Consider the following 19,934-nt stretch of genomic DNA (forward strand, 5'->3'; position numbering starts at 1 on the left):
GTCACTCCTTCTATCAATGTCAACCAACTCTTTTTCCAAGATTGAGTTCAGATTTAGCACTTCCTTCATTACATATGTACATTGAGTATTCTAGCTGTACTTGCCCCTTGTTCCATTTTTCATTCATTCTATTTCTTTACTATTGTTCCTCTCTGGTTTCAATTTCCTGATAGTCATTCTGTTAAACTGCCTGTTAATACTTTGAAACGTTTATATACATTCCATGGATTTTCACTCCCACATATACTTGAACTGATGTCAGCTTATATTTCCATAATTCATTCATCTGCAATAACAATTTGCAAGACTGGAGATGTGAAGCACTTAGACATGATTTTATTCTAGTTCATTTGGAAGATTAATCTTTAGTCAACAAGAAAATTTAAAAATGGCTTAGAATTTATTTCTAACTACCAGTTTTTATAAATTGCTTTGTAAAATGGTGTATGATTATTTTATTTTACATAGGATAATTTTTTCTACTACCTATAAGTTTTGGAAAACGAAGAAAACTAAAATTTACTACTTAGAGGAATATGACACAAATAAAAGACAGATTTTATTTTTGTCACATCTCTCATCAGTACCGATATTCAAAACTTAAAGTCATATTTCTTACTATGTTAGACAGATAGGGAAAATATAAAACAACACATGATAAGGCAACTATTAGTGACTTTTTAAAATGTACCTTCTTATGTGATAAAATTTACTTTATTAGCTAATATTTGGGTTTGAAATATGGGAGGCTGATATATTTAACACATTTCTGGAAGGCACCTACTGAACAACACAAATGGTGGGGAGTACTATTTCTACACTTGGATGAATGGTTGAACTTGTTTGCTATTGGTGCTGGGTACGTAAATCAACTCTATTGTAACTAGCTCCCTATACTTGAAATCCTTGTAATATCACTATCATCTACTTGTCAAGTGCTATTTTGGCAAATGTGATTTTAAATAGTTTATTTGAAAATGAATATACTTTCAGGAGATTAAATATAGGTTATCTTTGGTTTGAGAATGACAACATTTTTTTATACTACAGAACCTCATTTTACTGAAGTACCAGTGTTTTGTAGCACTAAGGATCTTCTCAATTAATGTTTTTCTAAATTATATTTGACCTCTAAATCAGGTATTCCTAGCCTTGGTAGGCCACTTATGGATCTATCATTACAAAAACTATTTTTTGGCTTCACTAAAATCTTTCATTAATCATTAGGAGAGGGCTATTAAAAATAATCTTGTTCATTTGTAATTTTGTTGACTCATATGGGCTGATCATCTGTAAATTGAAAGTTTGAATTATAGTACTTTCTCTTAGATTTTGTCATCTCATCTTTCATTTTAACCTGCCTTGCAGTTCACAATTGAATTCTGCTAAATCTTGTAAGCAACTGGGGTCCTGAAATATTATAGGAAATGAGAAATTGAGATGTCTTCAATTATTTTCTGTTGGCATGTTGCATGGGCCTATGTGAGAAGTCTTGCCCTTGTTATCTGATGATACAGATAACTAGGAACTGGTATCCTCGGATCCGTGGGTACTTCAGAAGAATAATAGCTTTTAGACATCATATCAGCAAAATTTGGGTATAATCAGTAAGAATGCTTCAGAAATATGGAGAAAAACACTTTGGGACCAGCGAGTTAAAACAATAAACAGAGCATCAGAGTAAAATCCATTATAGATTAGCAGAAAACAATACTGTTATTTTACCATGTGAATTCAGAAGATAACGAACACATAGAACGTATCACAAGTTTATACCGAAGATATTGCATTGATACTTTTTATATTCTAATATATATCCTAAATCTAATTATTTATATTCCATTCTATTTATCGGAATAAGTATCAATATATTTGTCAAATTATCAATTCTAGTAATATTCACTGTGTGGAATTTAAAATCAGCACATAGTTTATATTTATAAATATAAAATTTATAAGTATATATAATATAAAAATTGTTTTGCATTGTTGTGTTGTGGTTAGGGAATCAAAGGCAACTCTGTTTCAAAGTATTCTTCCATTATCTCTACCTCAGTGTTTGGTAGAGTTAGACTTAAAGCTTTACCATTTGTAGATTTACAGCCTAGAGGCAAGAGGAAACACTGTGATTAAAACATTACCAATTTAAGGCCTAATATCGAGGAGAAACATATGGACTTTTCCAGGAGCTATGGAAATATTTGGTGATAGAGAGTCAGTAGTGTAAGTTCCTGCCTGGTTGGATGATAGACAGGCCAGGACAGTAGGTAATCATGCATATGAAAATTTTTTCACCTTCTTGGCTTTAGCTACTTTTGAAATGGTAAGTATAATAAACAATTATATTTTGATAAAATACCTTCTATTCTGAACAATTCTGTCTGAACTGTTCATCTTTCTATGATCCCTTGTAACTAAGATTAGTTTTGTTCCAGTAAGACAATCTATGCTGTCAGGGTAAGATATTCTGGTTGGTCTGTTCCTACAAGGAAGAAGGGTAAAGGTTCAGGTAGACATTTGTCCCAGCAAGACCTTATTTGGGAAATTTTAAGCTGCAGAAGTTTAGAAGTAGCTCTCAAGCAAGGCTTACTTTGAATCCATTAGCTCTACAAAGCTAACTCAGTTGATAAATAAGTACTTGAAAAGCCATCACCTTTGGACTTAGCTTTAAAGGCTTCAAAGTATGATCAAATTTAAAATGAAAACGACAAAATAGTCATTGACAAAAAAATTGTAAATATGAGCAATCGGCCAAATGATATAAGCTTTTCCACTATACACAGAATTTTAGAGAAATAAGATCAATCACATTTTAAGGAACAATAAGTGTTCCTTGTTACAAATAGGCAACCATGGATATATGCCTGTGTAAAGATTGCATCATTAAGTACTTAAATTTAGAGGGTACTTCATGCTTCAGCAGCAGGTCTACCCAAATTACAATAATACAGAGATTAACATGGCACTTGCACAAGGAGTATATGAAAATTTGTGAAGTATTCTATATTTTTCATTCTTCTGATGCAAGAAATATAAAAACAGTTATTAAAAAGTTGATTACAAAAATACAAGTGTAACAATACATGTAATTCATAGAATTAAAGGTTAGTTTGACATCAGTGTATTAAATCTTCACCTTAGAAAGGCCTTTACATAGCATAACCTTTACAAAACTGAAATTAGATAACATTGTCATGTTATCCCAAAGAAATAAAATAATATAAGGACCTAGGAAAAAAGGAATCTTAAACTTCTTCTATATGGAATGCAATATGAAAGGACACATTTATTAATGAAACTATACATTATATAAAAATGTAGAATTCAAAGTATTATATCTAGGAGCGAATGAAATAGATTATGGATATTGTACAAACATAGATATACTTTTTTCACAAAAGCACCATTTCAACAGATAAGTTAAAATTATTTCTGATTAAAAAAATCACAAACTCTGCAGAAATCATTATAGATGTAGACAAAAAACTCTTGAATGCATTTTGACATCAGAGTCAGGCAATTCACTTGGAAGAATACCATGGAATCCATGAATTTTTAAAGTAAGATATTGCTGTTGCTTTTTATTGTGAAAAAATTTGTAGGGCCACAAAGGATGGACTGGCATTTTTGAAATTTAAGAAACTTAACCAAACCATTACGACTTATGCGAAAAATTTGTACAGCCTTCCACAACTTCAAAGAGGTAGTGAGACATACTTATCCTTTTGGCAATATTAAATGCAGTTTCTTCCAAGCTGTTCTTCAAACCTGGTTTGATATAATGGTTCAACAGAGTATCTTTTCGATTTCTATTCCCAGCAGCAACATGCAAGGAGGACAAGAGGCCTTTAATTTGGGGATTGGCATCTGCCACTCTGGTATTATTCCACATATAAGCACTGTGCTGGGGTGTCAGCCATTCAGAGTTATTGCATGAATATCTGCCTTGAGCTACCAACTCATGGACAATGTCTAAATGTCCACTCTAGGCTTCCATATGAAGAGGGGTATACTCATCCTTATCCCTAGTATTCATCTGGGTGGCCTTTTTGGAAAGTAGTCTTCACACCATAGTAAGCAGATTAATTTCGGCATCCCAAAGAAGAAATTTGCTTGGATCCTACTTCATTTTTTTCTTGAAATTGATACCATTCCTCACTTTTTCATCTTGTTCCTTGTCTGAACATGAGGACCCTTGGTGTCTTCATGTGCAGCTTATTCTAGGAATGAGAAAATAGGAAACAATGCCTTCTTTGTAAATGATTTGGGAAATATCATGTTATAGTGTAAGAGAACTCACTATTCAACATATGGGCTTTAAGAGCTTTCTAGTAGCTTTCTAATGTTGGTATCCAACATTAGAAAAAATGTATAATGCAGTAGTAAAATAGAAGACCTTGGTATGACTACCAAAATTTTTGCTTTTTTAAAGACACTTGTTTTCATCTAAAAATAGGCCTGTCTATTGCCTTCAAGTGATTTTGATGATTGAAGATGCTTAATGAGAAGACAAAATGTATTAGTAGTCCTTTACTACCAATTAAATTTCACTTTTTCTTCTTGGAAAATATAATGATCAAAGCAATAGTTCAGAATCAGCAAGCAATAGTTCAGAATCATGCTTCAAGTGCAAGTGAATCACCAGTAAGTAATCCTCGATTCCATTTTCCACAAAGTTTTGTCACAGATACAATCTGCCTGCCTTCTGTAGCTGCTTTCCTAGCCTGGACCTATTCCTTCATTGTACAGGAAAAGTGTGATTCAACTGATTTCAGTCAGATCTGTTAGTAGAATTATCAAGTATTTAGATTCTTTTTTTAAATTAGTTGTGGGGCCTGAACTCGGCCTGGGCACTCTCCTTTAGCTCTTCAAATCAAGGCAAGAGCTGTACAACTTGAGCCACAGAACCACTTCTGGATTTTTCTGTTTATGTGGTGCTGTTCTGGGAAATGGCAGAGCAGAAAGTGAAATGATGAAACTAAAAATATAAAAGCAAAATAAATTAGGATAATTATGGAGCAACCATATTGTCTATGAGAACCATGAAAGAGAAAGAGGAAAAGAGATACATATGTGAAATGACATAGCTAGCCACAAAATCCATGCATCTAATCAATTTACAGAGCAAACAATTTTTTTATTTTTTAAAAGAGACGGAAATAGAATTTATGTATTTACTTGAAATTAGTAAATACATTTTTAGTCGCCTACGTAATGAGACATAGCTTTGACCAAATTACAGGCAAGAATCTTAATCCTTGGGCTGGGAAGGTGGCTTAGTGGTAGAGTGCTTGTCTTGCAGCTTACTACAGTGTGGAGAGTACTTTCCAAAAAGGCCACTTATATGAATACTAGCGATGAGGATGAGTATACCCCTCTTCATCGCGAAGCCTAGAGTGGACACCTAGACATTGCCCATGAGTTGGTATCTCAAGGCAGATATTCATGCAATAACTGTGAATGGCTGGACACCGCTGCACAGTGCTTATATGTGGAACATATTGCAACAGCACACACACACACACACACACACACACACATGCACGCACATATACACACACAACATCAGATTTCTTCTAAAGTATTTTTTGTGTATGGTCTTAAGAAGAAATTTACATTACTAACTTGAATTTCTGACAGGACAATATCATCACTGTACATCTTGCTTCTATGTTCTCAGTTTTAAATTACTATCTAAGTATGTGCATTACATATGTACAGGAAAAATTAAGAGCCACACGGGTGACTCAGGTCTTTAATCCTACCTAATCAGAAAGACGAAATCTGATGACTGTGCTTTGAAACCAGACAAAAAAGTCCATTAGATTCTGGTTTGAAAGTAACCAGCAAAAGCTAGAAATGGAGCTGTAGTATAAGCAGTAAAATGCTAGCATTGAGAAAACTAAAACAAAAACATAACAAATTCTGGGACAGAGCCAAGCCTTGAGTTCAAGCTCCAGTATTGGCACCAAACTAATGAATGATGAATAAATGAATGAACTAAAAATAAATTAAGTGGTCACATGTGGAGACACAGGTAAAATGTAACAACCGTGGTGATTAGAATATGTATTATTTTGTAATAAGTCAAATTATCATTTTTCCTAATCACTAATATTTTAATTGAACTTTTATGTACAATAAACCCTGAATTTGGCATTCATGTATGTGTGTGTACATGTGCGCACATGTGTGTGTGTGTGTGTGTGTGTGTGTGTGTGTGTGTGTGTGTGTGTGTGTGTGCGGTTGCAATGTTGCTTGCCAATGTGGACAGAGTGAGGCTGAAAAGAGCTATGTTGCAATATTGTTATTTATCACTCTTCTGTCCTGTCATTTCAGTGGAACCACCCTTCTGTACATTTTATTTGTCAAATAATAACATCATCATAATCAAAGCATTTACACCATTAAGTTAGATAAAAGAGATCACTTTCAACTCTTAGTATATGCTAGGAAAGAAGATACACATATAATTAGGTAGTAAGTTATTGCTGTAAGATGACTGTCAGTACAAAATATGTATTTCACCTCTTAAATGGGATATAATTTTAAGATATACTCATAGAGTAATTTTGACCAACTTGACGAAATAGGTATTACTGTCTGGTTATTCCTGTGAAACTCAAGGTGGATAAACTCTTTCCGGATTTCTGTTGAAAATAACTTTCTTTGTAAGATTGTATCTATTCACACTAAGATAATAAACCCCGTATTTTTTAGGTTTGAATATCCCATCATATTGACTGAAAATCGGTATTGCGGATATGTTTATTAGATATACATTGCAAAAACAAACAAAAAGCATGTGTCACCTCCAGATTGAGGATGCATTTGAAGTTGTATTATACATACGAAGGTTTCTTCATTAATAGTATTTTTGTGGGAGTAACTATCACAACTTTAACAAATAAGGCTTTTTGAATATCCTTTCCAATGTAAATAATATCCCAGAGCGAGTCTTGCAATTTCTGAAAAACCTTTGAATATTTTAGTGTTATTTCAGTTCATTGACTATACAGCTAAAGACATTTCTGAAATAAACATTGTTAAAATCTGAAAATATAAGTGGGTATATAGGCTTTTTATGCATCATTTTATGAAAAGCCAGTTTCTATGAAAATAAAAGATATAGAATAAAAGAATGGAAGTGAATTGGGTGAGCTAATTATTAGTATAAATTTATTTTCTATTAGCAAAGTCCTTTGAATGTATATGATGAAGTTAAATTATGGCCTTCGTGACACTATGCTTCAGTTATTTTTAGAATCTTTGTAGTTATAAGAGTGAATTTGTAGTATAAATAAATGTCTTTGAAAATTATTAGGATTAATCTTGTGTTTTGTTTCCTACTCCCAAGAAAATGAGTTATTTTCAAGTGTTAACAGTTTACAATTGAATCTTTAGTATCGTGAGAAATTTTGAACAAATATAGTAGTATTGATATCTTTTTTTCGGGGGTGGGGCAGTCTGGTAGTGGGGCCTGAACTCTGGGCCTGGGCGCTCTCCCTCAGCTCTTCAGTTCAAGGCTAGCGGTCTTCCACTTGAGCCATAGCACCACTTGCAGTTTTTTTCTTTTTGCTTATGTGGTGCTGAGGAATCGAACCCAGGGCTTCATGCATGCAAGGCAAGCGCTCTACCACTGAGCAACCTTCCCAGCCCTTAATGTCTTTTTAAACCAATTGTATTCACAAGTTGGAGAGGCTTTAATTCATGCTTAGGCCTTGTTGTCTATGATTTTTTATCCTCTCATTCCTAATATTAATAATAGGTCAGACTGCATTTTTGGGTACATGAAAGGTAAATTATTTATCTGGGGTCAAAGGTGATTTTTATATCAGTGTTGCTTTAACAGCATTTTAAAGTAGTACCTTTGTCTCAAAATGTAGGGTATAAAAAGCAATCAAAATACTTCTAATGGTAAACAACTTAGTTGAGCTACAATGTGGAAATGATTGGTCCATAAGACCTGCAGTTTGTTTCCATCAGGAATTGGGGAGGTCATTCTTTCAGTAAGACAGTGTTAAACAGAGTTAGGGTCCCCAGGCAGTGCAGTGTTGAGTGAAGGGATAGAATATGATTTCTGCTATTTTGACCTAGAAATCAAGAATGTTATACTTTAGCAGGTCCTTTCACCAGGGAGGTATGCATTGATTCTGAACTTCGAGTTTTCATATTACAGTTCCCTATTTTCTAACAAAGATAAACTGAAATATTATGAGTGTACACAATAATTCTGGGAATTTTTCCTAGAATATTAGTCATAAAATAGAATGAGGTTAATTGATACAGTCGGGGATGGACCTCAGGCTAACACTTACCATGTGTGCAATGTTGTACTAGTAATTACAACTCTGAAGACTTCAATATGATCATCTGAGAATTAAACATGTAAGTAGTTCCACTTTTTGGAATTATTCTGAGGATTAAATTAGATACCATCGGTAAAGTACTTGGAAAAATAATCAATTAGCATTTGGCACATTCTGCCTGTTATTTTATCATGTGGTGAATTCTAACATTTTACTGTGATTTTTATTGTGTCTCTTTCTGATGTGCAATGTGATGTATTGATATTGCATTGATCATTTTTCTGTCACTATGAGGAAAATACCTGCAAAGAAAATTTCTGAGGAGGAAACTATTATATTGACTCATGGTTTAAGAGAACACAGTTTAAGATTAGATGTCTCCATTGTTTTTAATTATATTTTTATTATCTTAACTAGTTTTACAAGGGAATTTCCATTCAGTAAATCATGATTTACGTGTAATGGATCTTTATATAACTTTTCCCTACACATTTTTCTTTTTTATTTCTTTTTTATTTTATTTTATTTTATTGGTGAACATAGTGTACAGACGAGTTACAATTACATGGGCAAGATAATGAGTACATTTCTTATCAAGAATTGCAGCCTCCTCTTTGTTTACCCTTCACATCCGTTCCCAGCCTCTGCCCGCCCCCTCATCCAATACTCCCCCCCACCATAGTTGATTGAAATTAATAGCAATTATCCATTTTATTAAAGTAGAGATGGTTTTCCCAAACTGATTCTCACAATTCATCTTCCATTCAACAAGTAGTAACGTGTAACAATTCCCTTTGTTTTTCTCCTTATAAAATTTGTTTCCATTTTATTTTATAATGATAATTTCATAAATCTACTGTAGATGCAAAATATGTCAATATATTTCTAACTGTATGCATTGATCTATACATACACCTATATTACACAGGTTACAATGATAATTTATAACTTCTGTAACTATACAATTTACTGAATTATTAAAAACGTCGACAGCTCATGCCTGGAATCCTGGTTACACAGGAGGATAAGATCTGAAGATCATGGTTTGAAGCCATCCTGGGCAGGAAAGTCCATGAGCCTTTTATCTCCAAACAACCAACAGAAAATCAGAATTGGAACTGTGGCTCAAAGTATTAGAGTGGTAACCTTGAGAGAAAAAGCTCAAGGACATCACCCAGGCTCTTAGTTCAAGAACTACAATCTATCCAAAAAAATCTAATTTACACCTCTATAAGTAGAGTATTTCCATCATCCAAATGTACATCCATGCTCATTTGCAAGGTAACTCTGTTTTGTCTCAAGTACCACTAAACATTACCACTAAAGTAGCATTGGAACGTGGGTTCATTCTATCTCTCTAATGGATTTTTCTCCACTCAAATACTCAAGTACTACAATTGTTCTAATTATTTAAATCATAACTTTTTTACCCCTAATACTATAGTTTGATTGAGTGTTTTGTGCCCCTTAAATGGATGTTCTTACCACTTTTTCATGCCCCCAGCCCTAAGTTATCCTGATTATTTTTCATCTAGAAACTGGCTTCTTACTAGTGTATGAACTTGGTCTCAGTGCACTTGATGTTATTCTTCCTGGAATTTATAATAACAGGTGCATGGCATTGTGTACAGAACTTTATGTTCAGTCTGGCCTTTAGCCACTATCTAAACAGTGCACTCCCATGTAGTCACGAATTTCATAAGCTTGTCATAGCTGATTTTTTTAAATCTTTCATTTCCTGCAGGTTTTTGAGTACTGAATTAATTTTTGTTTTCTTGGGTTGTTTTGTTTCATTTGAATCTATGTGTTGAGTTGTTCCTCACTTTTCCTTTTGTTTCTTTCCCTCAAGTTCTTACCTAAAGTGCTAAGAAACCAATTCTTCTTTTTCAAGATAGTCAGTGTGAACATTATTTATTCAAAAGCAATTTCAGTATCTATGAATGGTATACACATGCTAAGCACAGACTTTGGCATACACAGAGAGATCATGAAATATATGAAGAAAATAAAACTACAGATGAATGCCAGGAGGAGAATAAGCTATTATTAATTGTTTGACAGAGGTTTCTCTTCTAGTGAAAGAAATAAATTGCTTGATGCAGGATTTCAAAAAATCATATTGCTAGGAGGAACCTAAACAATCATCTAATACTATAGACTTGAGAGTGATGAATTGACTTCCTGAATAATTTACTTTTGGGACAAATAAAAGCAGGCTTCCAAAAAGAGAGTAGATTTTAGAGAAACATGATGAATTTTATGTAAATAGGTCCTTAGCTGATTTTGTTAATTTGTGAACTAATACAGGGAAATAAAGTACAGCAAGGTAAAAAAAAATAAGTTCACATTGAAATATTAATTTGTGTTTGTATATGTGTGCATGCATGTACGAGTACGCACACGAACATGTGCATATGCTCATGCATGCATTCATCATTCTTGAGGCTTGATAGTCCCTGGGAACTATTCCTCAGCTTCTGTGCCCAAGGATAGTGGTCTACTACTTCAGCCACTGCTACAATTCTGCTGTGTTTTTTTTTTTTTTTGAGATAATCGCTTGTATTTTCATGATGGAACAGTGGTCTTCAGATCTCAGACTCCTGAGTAGCTAGCTAAGCTTATTCAGCCTCTGAGTAGCTAGTTAAAATTCTACCTATCCTCTGTGCTTCACTACTCTTTTATTCTTTTCGTGAGGTATTCACAAGCCTAAGTCATATATATGTCCACTTGCTTTAAAAATATTCTTACTGCTTGGCACCAGGGTATCACATGTGTACTCTTAACTACTTAGGAGCCTTGAGGACAGAACCCAGGCCAAAATTTAGTGGACTTATTTCTCAATCTATAGCTGGGTGAATTGGATCATTTCCACCATCCTGCACTATCTAGAAACTAAGATTGGAAGGACTGAGGATCCAGGCCAAGCAAGATAGCAAGCTAGAAAATTTGGTGTGTATCTCTGATGCCATTGATGATGGGAAGGCTAAAAGGACAGATCAGGTGCATGTTTTTGTGGAAAGGGAACCACTATCCTAAAATTAACCACAGATATGATGCCGGCCTGCAAGAACAATATACCCCAAGTTGAAATCCCAACATTTTCCACAACCAAAATAAGTATATACATTAACATCCGAAAACTTAATAAATCTGTTCTTTGTTCTAATATCAGCTTTGTCTGATTATCATATGATATGACAGAATAATTTCTTCATTAAACTTATGATAATTTAAAAAGACCTAGAAAATTCTTTCTCGCTTATTAAGTGCAAATGAATGGCAAATTGCCTCATTTCTTACATATTTGACTACCACTATAAATTTGTCATATGATTATTATTAATAGTAATATATTCTGATTTATTACTTTACTTTGTAACAGTTTTTAAACTTTTTGCTTTTCTGCTGAAGTTGAAGCATTTAAATAGTATCTTCAAAGTATATTCCTTGGATATTTAGGGGAGTTTTTTACAATGTTTTTAACCAATAGCTTCTAAGAATTCTTAATTGGTATATTATTTGGTTTATTTTTAATTTCAAATTAATTTTATTGTAATGGTAATGTACACAGGGGTTACAGTTACATAAATGAGGTAATGAGTACATTTCTTCAGGAAGGAACATTGTTATATATTCCAACGATATTTTTGTACACTCAAAACAAGAACTATTGATGCTTTTGCTGTTGCCATTGATCAATGGGTACTTTTGCTTTTTTTGTTCAAGCATTTTTTAATATAAAATTGATTTACAGAGCGTTTACACTTAATTAAGTCAACTAAAGAGTATACTTCATTTTCTTTTCTTTTTTTTTTGGGGGGGGGGTCAAGTTGTCGGGCCTGAAGTCTGGGCCTGAGCCCTGTCCCTCAGCTCTTCAGCTCAAGGATAGCGCTTGAGCCACTTGAGCCACAGCACCACTTCCGGCTTTTTTCTTTTTGCTTTTGTGGTGCTGAGGAATCGAACCTAGGGCCTCATGCTTGCAAGGCAAGTGATCTACAACTGAGCTACCTTCCCAGCCCCTACTTCATTTTATTTTCTAAATTTCAAATTTTGAGCTTAAATGTTTCCTTTTGTTTCTTTAGAGTAATTCTTTTTTCAAAGTTTAGAATCAGTTAATTTAATTTTGCATGATTTTTACACATGTAAATTATTCAGACACATATATTTTGCTTTTATGATATTTAACATGTGGCTATTTAAAAATTAATTTCTTAATTTTATATGGTTAGTGAATCTAAATATATTTATTTTCTTATAGTATAAAAATATTTGTCCAGGTAACAAATACTTACAGTATTTTCAAGAAGCACATACTTTACTAAGAAAGGCTTCATTACTTGGTCACTTTTTGGAAGTACTTTTATTTGAATTAAAAAAAAAACAACTTTGAGCTCGGCATGGTGATTTGTGAAATCCATTTTCTAGCTATGGTGGGAAGTGTAAATAGAGTTTGTAATTCAGGAGAGACTGGGAAACTATGAGACCTTAGTATAAAACTATTCAGAGTGAAATTATTATGGATATAGCCATCCCTAGCGTTATATACAACACCTCGCTATCATATTCTAAATCTTGAGTTAAAACACCAGTAATATCAAACATTTGTTAAAATAAAAGGACACATGTTTCAAAATGTTTATTATTTAAAACTTATGGGCTGGGAAGGTGGCTCAGTGGTAGAGCGCTTGCCTTGCATGCATGAGGCCCTGGGTTCGATTCCCCAGCACCACATAAGCAAAAAAAAAAAAAAAAAAAACCCACAAAACTTATTTGCAAAAGTTCTCATGTCTTCTATTAATTTTCAATTTACTTAATCTATTAAAATCCAAGTATATTGTGACTATTTACTTTCTACTAAACTTTTAAATACTACGAGCAATATTATTATTTCATATATTAACATACTTTTACAGTTTGTGATAATTTCCTCCGTTTAATATGATAATATCAATATTGAAAGTGTGTGTATGTGGTGTGTGTGTGTGTGTGTGTTTATGTGGTTTTTTTGTGTGTGTGTGCTTTGTGTGTACTTTGTAATGCTTGGGAGTTCACACCATTGCTTCACATATGCAAAGCCAATGGTTTACTACTGAGCTATACTGTCTAGTTATAATCCAAATAGTGTTTTAAACCATGACTTTCATTCCTAGTATGCTTTTTCAAAATTATATATGATAACATGTGATCCATATTCTATCCACGCTAGCAATTTTTATTGTAATTTAGAATATTTCCACTTCCAAACTCTTGTGTTTGTTATTGATAAAGTTTTACTTTGCTTCTTTCTCTCTTCATTCCTTTTCCCTTTAGAGTTTAACTATTCTCTCTCTTATTTCTTTGAAAATTATCATATTCCTATTAAAACATGCATATACAACGCTTTAATTTCTATTTTAATTTTTCCCATTTCCACTGATTTTAGTACAAGCTATTAGATGGATTAAAAAGAAACTTCTCTCAGGACACTTTATTTTTCTCCTTCTCTTCTCTGAAGTCTTTCTGGTTTTTGAAACACAATAGCAATCACATATAGCTCCTATGTGGCCCATCATTCTTTCTCCTCTCACTTTCCTCTGTTGTACAGCTCAAGTTATCATTCAGCTTTGTTATGCTACACTGTTATCTAAATCTTAACTAATTCCTGAGTTAATTTTAGTTGTTTCAAGTAGTCTCTGAAGACATTTTTCTATATATAATATCTGGGGTCTTGTGTTTTTTGAAGGTACAAAATATGAGTGACTATCAAACATCTAGATATCTCTGTAGAATATGGGTCCACCTGCTCAATAAACTCCTATGTAAATTCAAGTAATACAGGTCAGTCAGAACAATCTTGTAAAATGGTGTAGCTTCAGCCTTCATACTAGCTTTGAAAACCTATGAAGGTACAATTCACTTCCAAAGCACTAAAATGTATACAATAAAAGGAGATAATATATTGCAAGTGAATTACATGTGATCCTAAGCAGATTGCCAGTGTCTCACACCTGTAATCCTAGCTAATCAGGAGACTGAGATCTGAAGATTGCAGTTCAAATCCAGCATGAGTAGGAAAGTTTCTGAGGCACTTATCTCTAATTAACCACCAGAAAACTGGAAGTGGTGCTGTGGCTCAAGAGGTACAGCACAAGCTTTGAGCTGAAGAGTAGAGGGACAGTGCCCAGGCATGGAGTTCAAGCCCCACTACCATCAAAAGAAAAAGAAAAGAAAAAGAAAGAAAAAGAAATATGATCTTAGCCACCAGTTCATTGCTAGAATAATTTCTGCTCTCTCAACATGGCCTTTTTTTTCCCCAGTTAAGTCCATAGTCTTATATATGACTTGCTTGGAACCAGAATTATTCTTCCATTCTAATTTTTACAAATTTGCATGATTAGCTACCATGATTTAGAGCTAGTAGAAGAAAGAGAGTGGCCTCATCCTTCATGTTCCATTTAGGAGTAATGCTTTCTCTACGTCACTCCCATAGGTCTAAATACTGGCCTTAGCTTTATTGTTTCAAAGTTGTCTTATTTGCAGAGTCTTCTATAGTTTATTGAACCATTATACTTAAACACAGAACTTCTCTTTCTCCTATTCCTATTGTTTCTCTTTCTGTTAATTTGTGTACACTTGGGTAATAATGCACAAAACAAACACTGACAAAAAATATTTCTGAGAACCTGCTTCCCACTTAAAATTGGTCTTAATTTACAGAGCATTTAGGAAATTTGAACTTAATGTACTCCAGGATAATTCATGTTTTTTTTTAATTGTGAAAATGGTAGACAGAGGGATTAGAGTTACATAAGTAAGTTAGTGAGTACATTATCTAACGAACATTGTTACCTCCTCTTTTGTATTTCCCTGCCATTCCTTTTCTCCCCACCTCCCCAACTCTCCCCTTTCATCCCCAACTAGTAAAGTTCATTTTCAACATAGTGTCTTGTTCATCTCATTGTAACAATGGGTCATACTGTGTACTTCTTTCAGCATTTTATTTCCCTTCTCCTCCCCACATTAGAAATTTGTATATGCAAGTTGGAGCTCACCGACCTCAAATACATTGGAAACGGGTTATACCATGGAGGAAGAAAATAGAAGAGAAACAAAAAAATCACATAATACATGGTAGATTGGTAGTTGGGGTGGCTTTGCTAGGGCATGTTAGCTTGGTGAGGAGAGGAAGAAGTCTTGAGCCACACTCAAACAGATAATGAGAAATGAGACAACCAATGGCTGAAGAATTTCAAGAACAAAGGCAGGGACTTATAGGTAACCTCTAGGGGCAGTGAGGGCAGCAAGTCTGGGCATGTGGTTGTCATGCCTCCCTAGAATGCCCTTGGAAGTGAGGGCCAACTCTGCTGTGGGCTAAGCCTGGCTCTTGCCTTGAAGCAGGCACCAGGCAGGAATTGTCAGCACAGCTTCAGCCTGCCCCAAGGAGGTGGCCTGTTGTGGGTGCTGTAGCCTGGGCAGCTGCTAGGAGGCTATACTCAGCAGGGCAGAGGAAACATGGCTGGTAGGCTCTGCTCCAGCCCAGCCAAGCTCAGGGCCACTTGGGAAGTTCCAGCTCTGGATCAGGACCAGGAACTGCTCCTCAGACAATAGGGCCTCTGGGGACCTGTGCAGTGGCCGCCACGTGTGGGTTGTGAACCTCCTTAGAATGGCCGAGGAGTCTCAATGGAGAGGTGCATTTGCTTCTGTGCCTCTCCCATCTTCTGGATTCCTGCTCTCCTCCTGCCTCCTGCCATGTGCAACTACAGGAGTCAATTTCTCCAATCCACTGAGAGGCAATCCCGGAGATGTTCACAGGACTTTCCAGCTGCTTCACCATGCATGCAGGGCTCACAGGGTGCCATCCTCCAGGCAAAGTTTACCACCATTTCAGCTTGGCCGCCCCTGTCTAAGGACCACAAATTGCATTCTTACACATAAATCCAGGGGTACACAAGGCCATCCTGCAGTCTAAGGCATCCTTTCCTTCCTCCTGCTCAGGTGTGGAGCAGCTGTGGAGCCAACTCCAACATCATGATTGATTATCTGAAAAGAAGAGGAAAAAAGCTTCATTGTTCCAGATACAGCTGCCCCTGGGGTTCTCTGTGTACACTAGCCTTGTGCTTAGCAAAAGATCCCCAAAGACCACCGTGGAGCCAGTTGTCACGTGACCACATTAGGGTCATTTATTGCAAGGTCGAGCCTGGACTCACAACTGTCACCATTGCAGTGGGTCAGAGTTGAGATCCCCGACCCTTCTGTTAACTGGGTAATCTTATAACAATCTTATTGGCTAGCGAGTGCAGGCTAAGCAATAAGCAATGATTTGTGGAGGAGAAGGGGAAAAAAAAACAAATCATTTAAATAGGGATACAGGTGGACCCATTGCAACAATGAGATGTACAAATTCTTATGGAGAAAAACTAACTCTACAACTTTGGTGAGGGGAAGGGGGGAGGAGGATTCGAAGGGGGAGCAGGGGGACAATGGGAAGGGATGGGAGGGGGAAACAAAGGAGGAGGCTACAATGCTTGATAAGAAATGTACTCCTTATCTTGCCCATGTATCTGTAGCTCCATTGTACAGTATTTTCACAATAAAAAGTAAAAAAAGATAAAAAATTAAAAATAATCTGTAGCTTTAGGTATTTCCTGTCATCCGCTGAAGGCTATTGCTAGGGGAGTTATGGGCAGAACTTTATTGTGACATTTCACGGTTTTTCCAGGAACCTGAGTTCTAACTTTCAGTAAATGTCTACTTACAATGGGTACTTTCAGTAAAGGCCTTCACAATGGATAGTTTCGGAGTATTCGGTGTCTATGTCCAGAATGCCTGTGCTTTGGCAAAGATCTCTCACTCGGTGTGTGTGTGTGTGTGTGTGTGTGTGTGTGTGTGTGTGTGTGTGTGTGTGTGTGTCTGTGTCTGTGTGTGTCTGTGTGTGTGTCTGTGTGTGTTGTGTGAGAGAGTCAGACACAGCTGAGGTTTGGGGTAAAATTCTCCTTCCCTTCAGCATTGAGTTTTGGTATCTATTGTTTGTCCCACCTCCCCAATTTTGAGTTCTAAAGTTGTCCTTCTAAATACTTTTATCCTTTGATCTTCTTGATATTCAGATTCCTAAGGTCTGCTTGTGAACTTCAACATTTGCTTCATGAAGGTGATGCCTTTCTTCCATCTTTTATGAAGCCATTTGCTCTCTTTAAATGCAGTTTATGCTGTGTTAGTGGTTTTACTTAGCCCAGACTGTGGTGGCCCAGGCACTGACTGTTAATTCTGAGATTAGTTTAGGCCAATATGAGATACTATACTTTCATTATATCAATGAAAGGAGTTCAGCATCTTTATTGAAACAATTTCCTGGCTGTAAATACAAACAAAAACATCCAGTGATATAAATGTACAATCTGTTGTTTTTAGTTAATTGTGCACCACTGTAATGAAAAAAAAAATCTTTTTACTAACTGAAATGAGTATTTGTAATGGGAAAAAATCAAATGTTATAAATCTTAAAAATTGATCAATTACCAAAGAAAAAGAAAAACACTAATCAGGAATGAAGTACAAATGTAAGTGTTTAATAAATAAATGAAATTTTTGAGATTCATATCCACATAGCAAATAAGAAGGAAAATAAAGAGGAAAGTCACTGAGATCCTATCTTACACACCAGAATAGCTACCACCACTCAAATAAATAAACTGCTGGAGAGGTAAATAAATCAGGAACTATATTTGGTTTTGTGGCATTGTAAACTAGTGTAACCCATAGGGATATCTTAATGGAAGTTTACACAATACCAAAAAGGCAGATATTTTGATGACCTTTACTGCAATTGGATACATATTTAAGGAATATAAATCAACATGAACATACATGTTCATGGCAGCAATATTCTATAGCAACCAAGCTGTGTAATCAACCTAGATGCACCAGAAAGAGGGAATGAAGAAAATGTGCTATTCATAGCTATAAACATGTTCTGGTATATGAGAAGTGAATGTTTGTACTGTATCATTGCTAAATATTTTGAATATATACCTAATCATCCTACTTTCACTAAGTTTTGTGGCATTGTGTTTTTGCTTTAATGACGAACATCCATATTGATTTTCAGACCAATTGCAATAGGTTGAAGATTTCCTATAATATGTAGATATTAGATCAAAATTTAAATATATCAATGAACACATAGAGGACCATCATATATAGTTTATAATTTGAAGCAATTTTAAGAAGGCAACAGTTGGGTGAAAAGACGATGTTAGAAGCTTAAAAAATACACAGACATGGAAAAATACCAAAAAAATGTGCAACTAATTACTGCTAATAGTAAAATATTTTTCTCAAGTATTAACAATGAAACTATTAAAATAATACTTAATAATATCAAATAAATATGCCCCTGAAGAAAATGTACCATAGATATATGTTTCCCCATAATTTGTTTTACTTTATAACAAATGGATTAGAAGATGCTAACACATTCAAGTGTCATTGATTGAATGCAGCAAAGGAAAGTAACAGAGAAGTAGAGAAAGTAACAGAGAAGTAGAGAGTAAGAACAACCTGGGGTATGGATAAAGATTCTCAGTAGAACTTTGTAAGGAAAGAATATGCTCTGTTTTCCTGATCAAAATAGAGCTAGGACAGCTAACTTTTGACAGAACACTTGTAATGTAGAGTAGTGGAGTTAGTAATTTAGATAGTAATTTATTACATTTATTCCCTAATCTTATGATGTGATTCCCTAATGATGTGAGTTATCCTAGATTTTCTTTTTTTTGGGGGGGGGGGGTGTCCGGTCCTGGGGCCTGAACTCTGGCCTGGGCACTGTCCCTCAGCTCTTCAGCTCAAAGCTAGCGCTCTACCACTTGAGCCACAGAGCCACTTCCAGGTTTTTCTTTTTGCTTATGTGGTGCTGAGGAATGGAACCCAGGGCCTCAGGCATGCAAGGCAAGCGCTCTACCACTGAGCAACCTTCCCAGCCCCCTGATTCTAGATTTTCTGAGCCCTTTTTTTCAGACAAAATCTCTAAATTCCTCACCCTGCCAATGGTTCTTCTGCTTCTCTCATTTTTCCTTGTTTCTGAACTAAACTCCTGTCACAGTTTGGTTCATGAGAAAGAGCTGGAGAAATATGAGGATGGCTTGGAGTCTGAGCTAACATCCACTCCAGCTTGGAGGATCTGGTAAAGGACTTTCACCTGGGTCTCAGAATCAGATATTAATTGACCTCTTTGGAAATGGAGAAACTCACTCACTCAGGAAGAATCTGTCATTCCTTGATTTCTCTGAAGAGATTCGATACTAGGGCACAATTCAGAGAATGAGCTTTCCCATTGTCAGAAGGAACATGTTGAAAACTAAAAGTGGCCTCAGGTCCCAATGGGCCAGTCAGAAGCCAAGAGATCACAATTTCCTCCTCATCAGGGACCTTCCGGTAGGAATAGAGTCTGAGCAAAGTCTGACATAAACTGAGACTGGGCCTAAGGTGGAAACAAAAGAATGACCCTCACTTTGATTACAAGGGATTTATGTAGTGAGACATGACAACTTCCTTCATATAAGAAAATTAAAGTTTTCTCGCTGCCACTTTGCAGGAGGTCAGTTTCCCCAAAGGAGAAGTTGTTAAATGTTGTGACTGCCAGTTTGCTCT

General features: G+C 35.3%; 1 long non-coding RNA gene and 1 pseudogene across 1 annotated transcript in view; both read left to right on the forward strand.

Moving 5' to 3' along the window:
• LOC138805103 (uncharacterized) overlaps window positions 1–19,934 on the forward strand; it is a 40,780-nt gene that overhangs the window by 14,668 nt on the left and 6,178 nt on the right. The gene's annotated exons all lie outside the window — the stretch shown is intronic.
• Window positions 2,912–3,011, forward strand: LOC138805106 (U6 spliceosomal RNA; annotated as a pseudogene).

This window comes from Dipodomys merriami, unplaced genomic scaffold, assembly GCF_024711535.1.
Source record: "Dipodomys merriami isolate MVZ:Mamm:240054 unplaced genomic scaffold, mDipMer1.0.p SCAF_385, whole genome shotgun sequence".
NCBI classification, from domain to species: Eukaryota; Metazoa; Chordata; class Mammalia; order Rodentia; family Heteromyidae; genus Dipodomys; species Dipodomys merriami.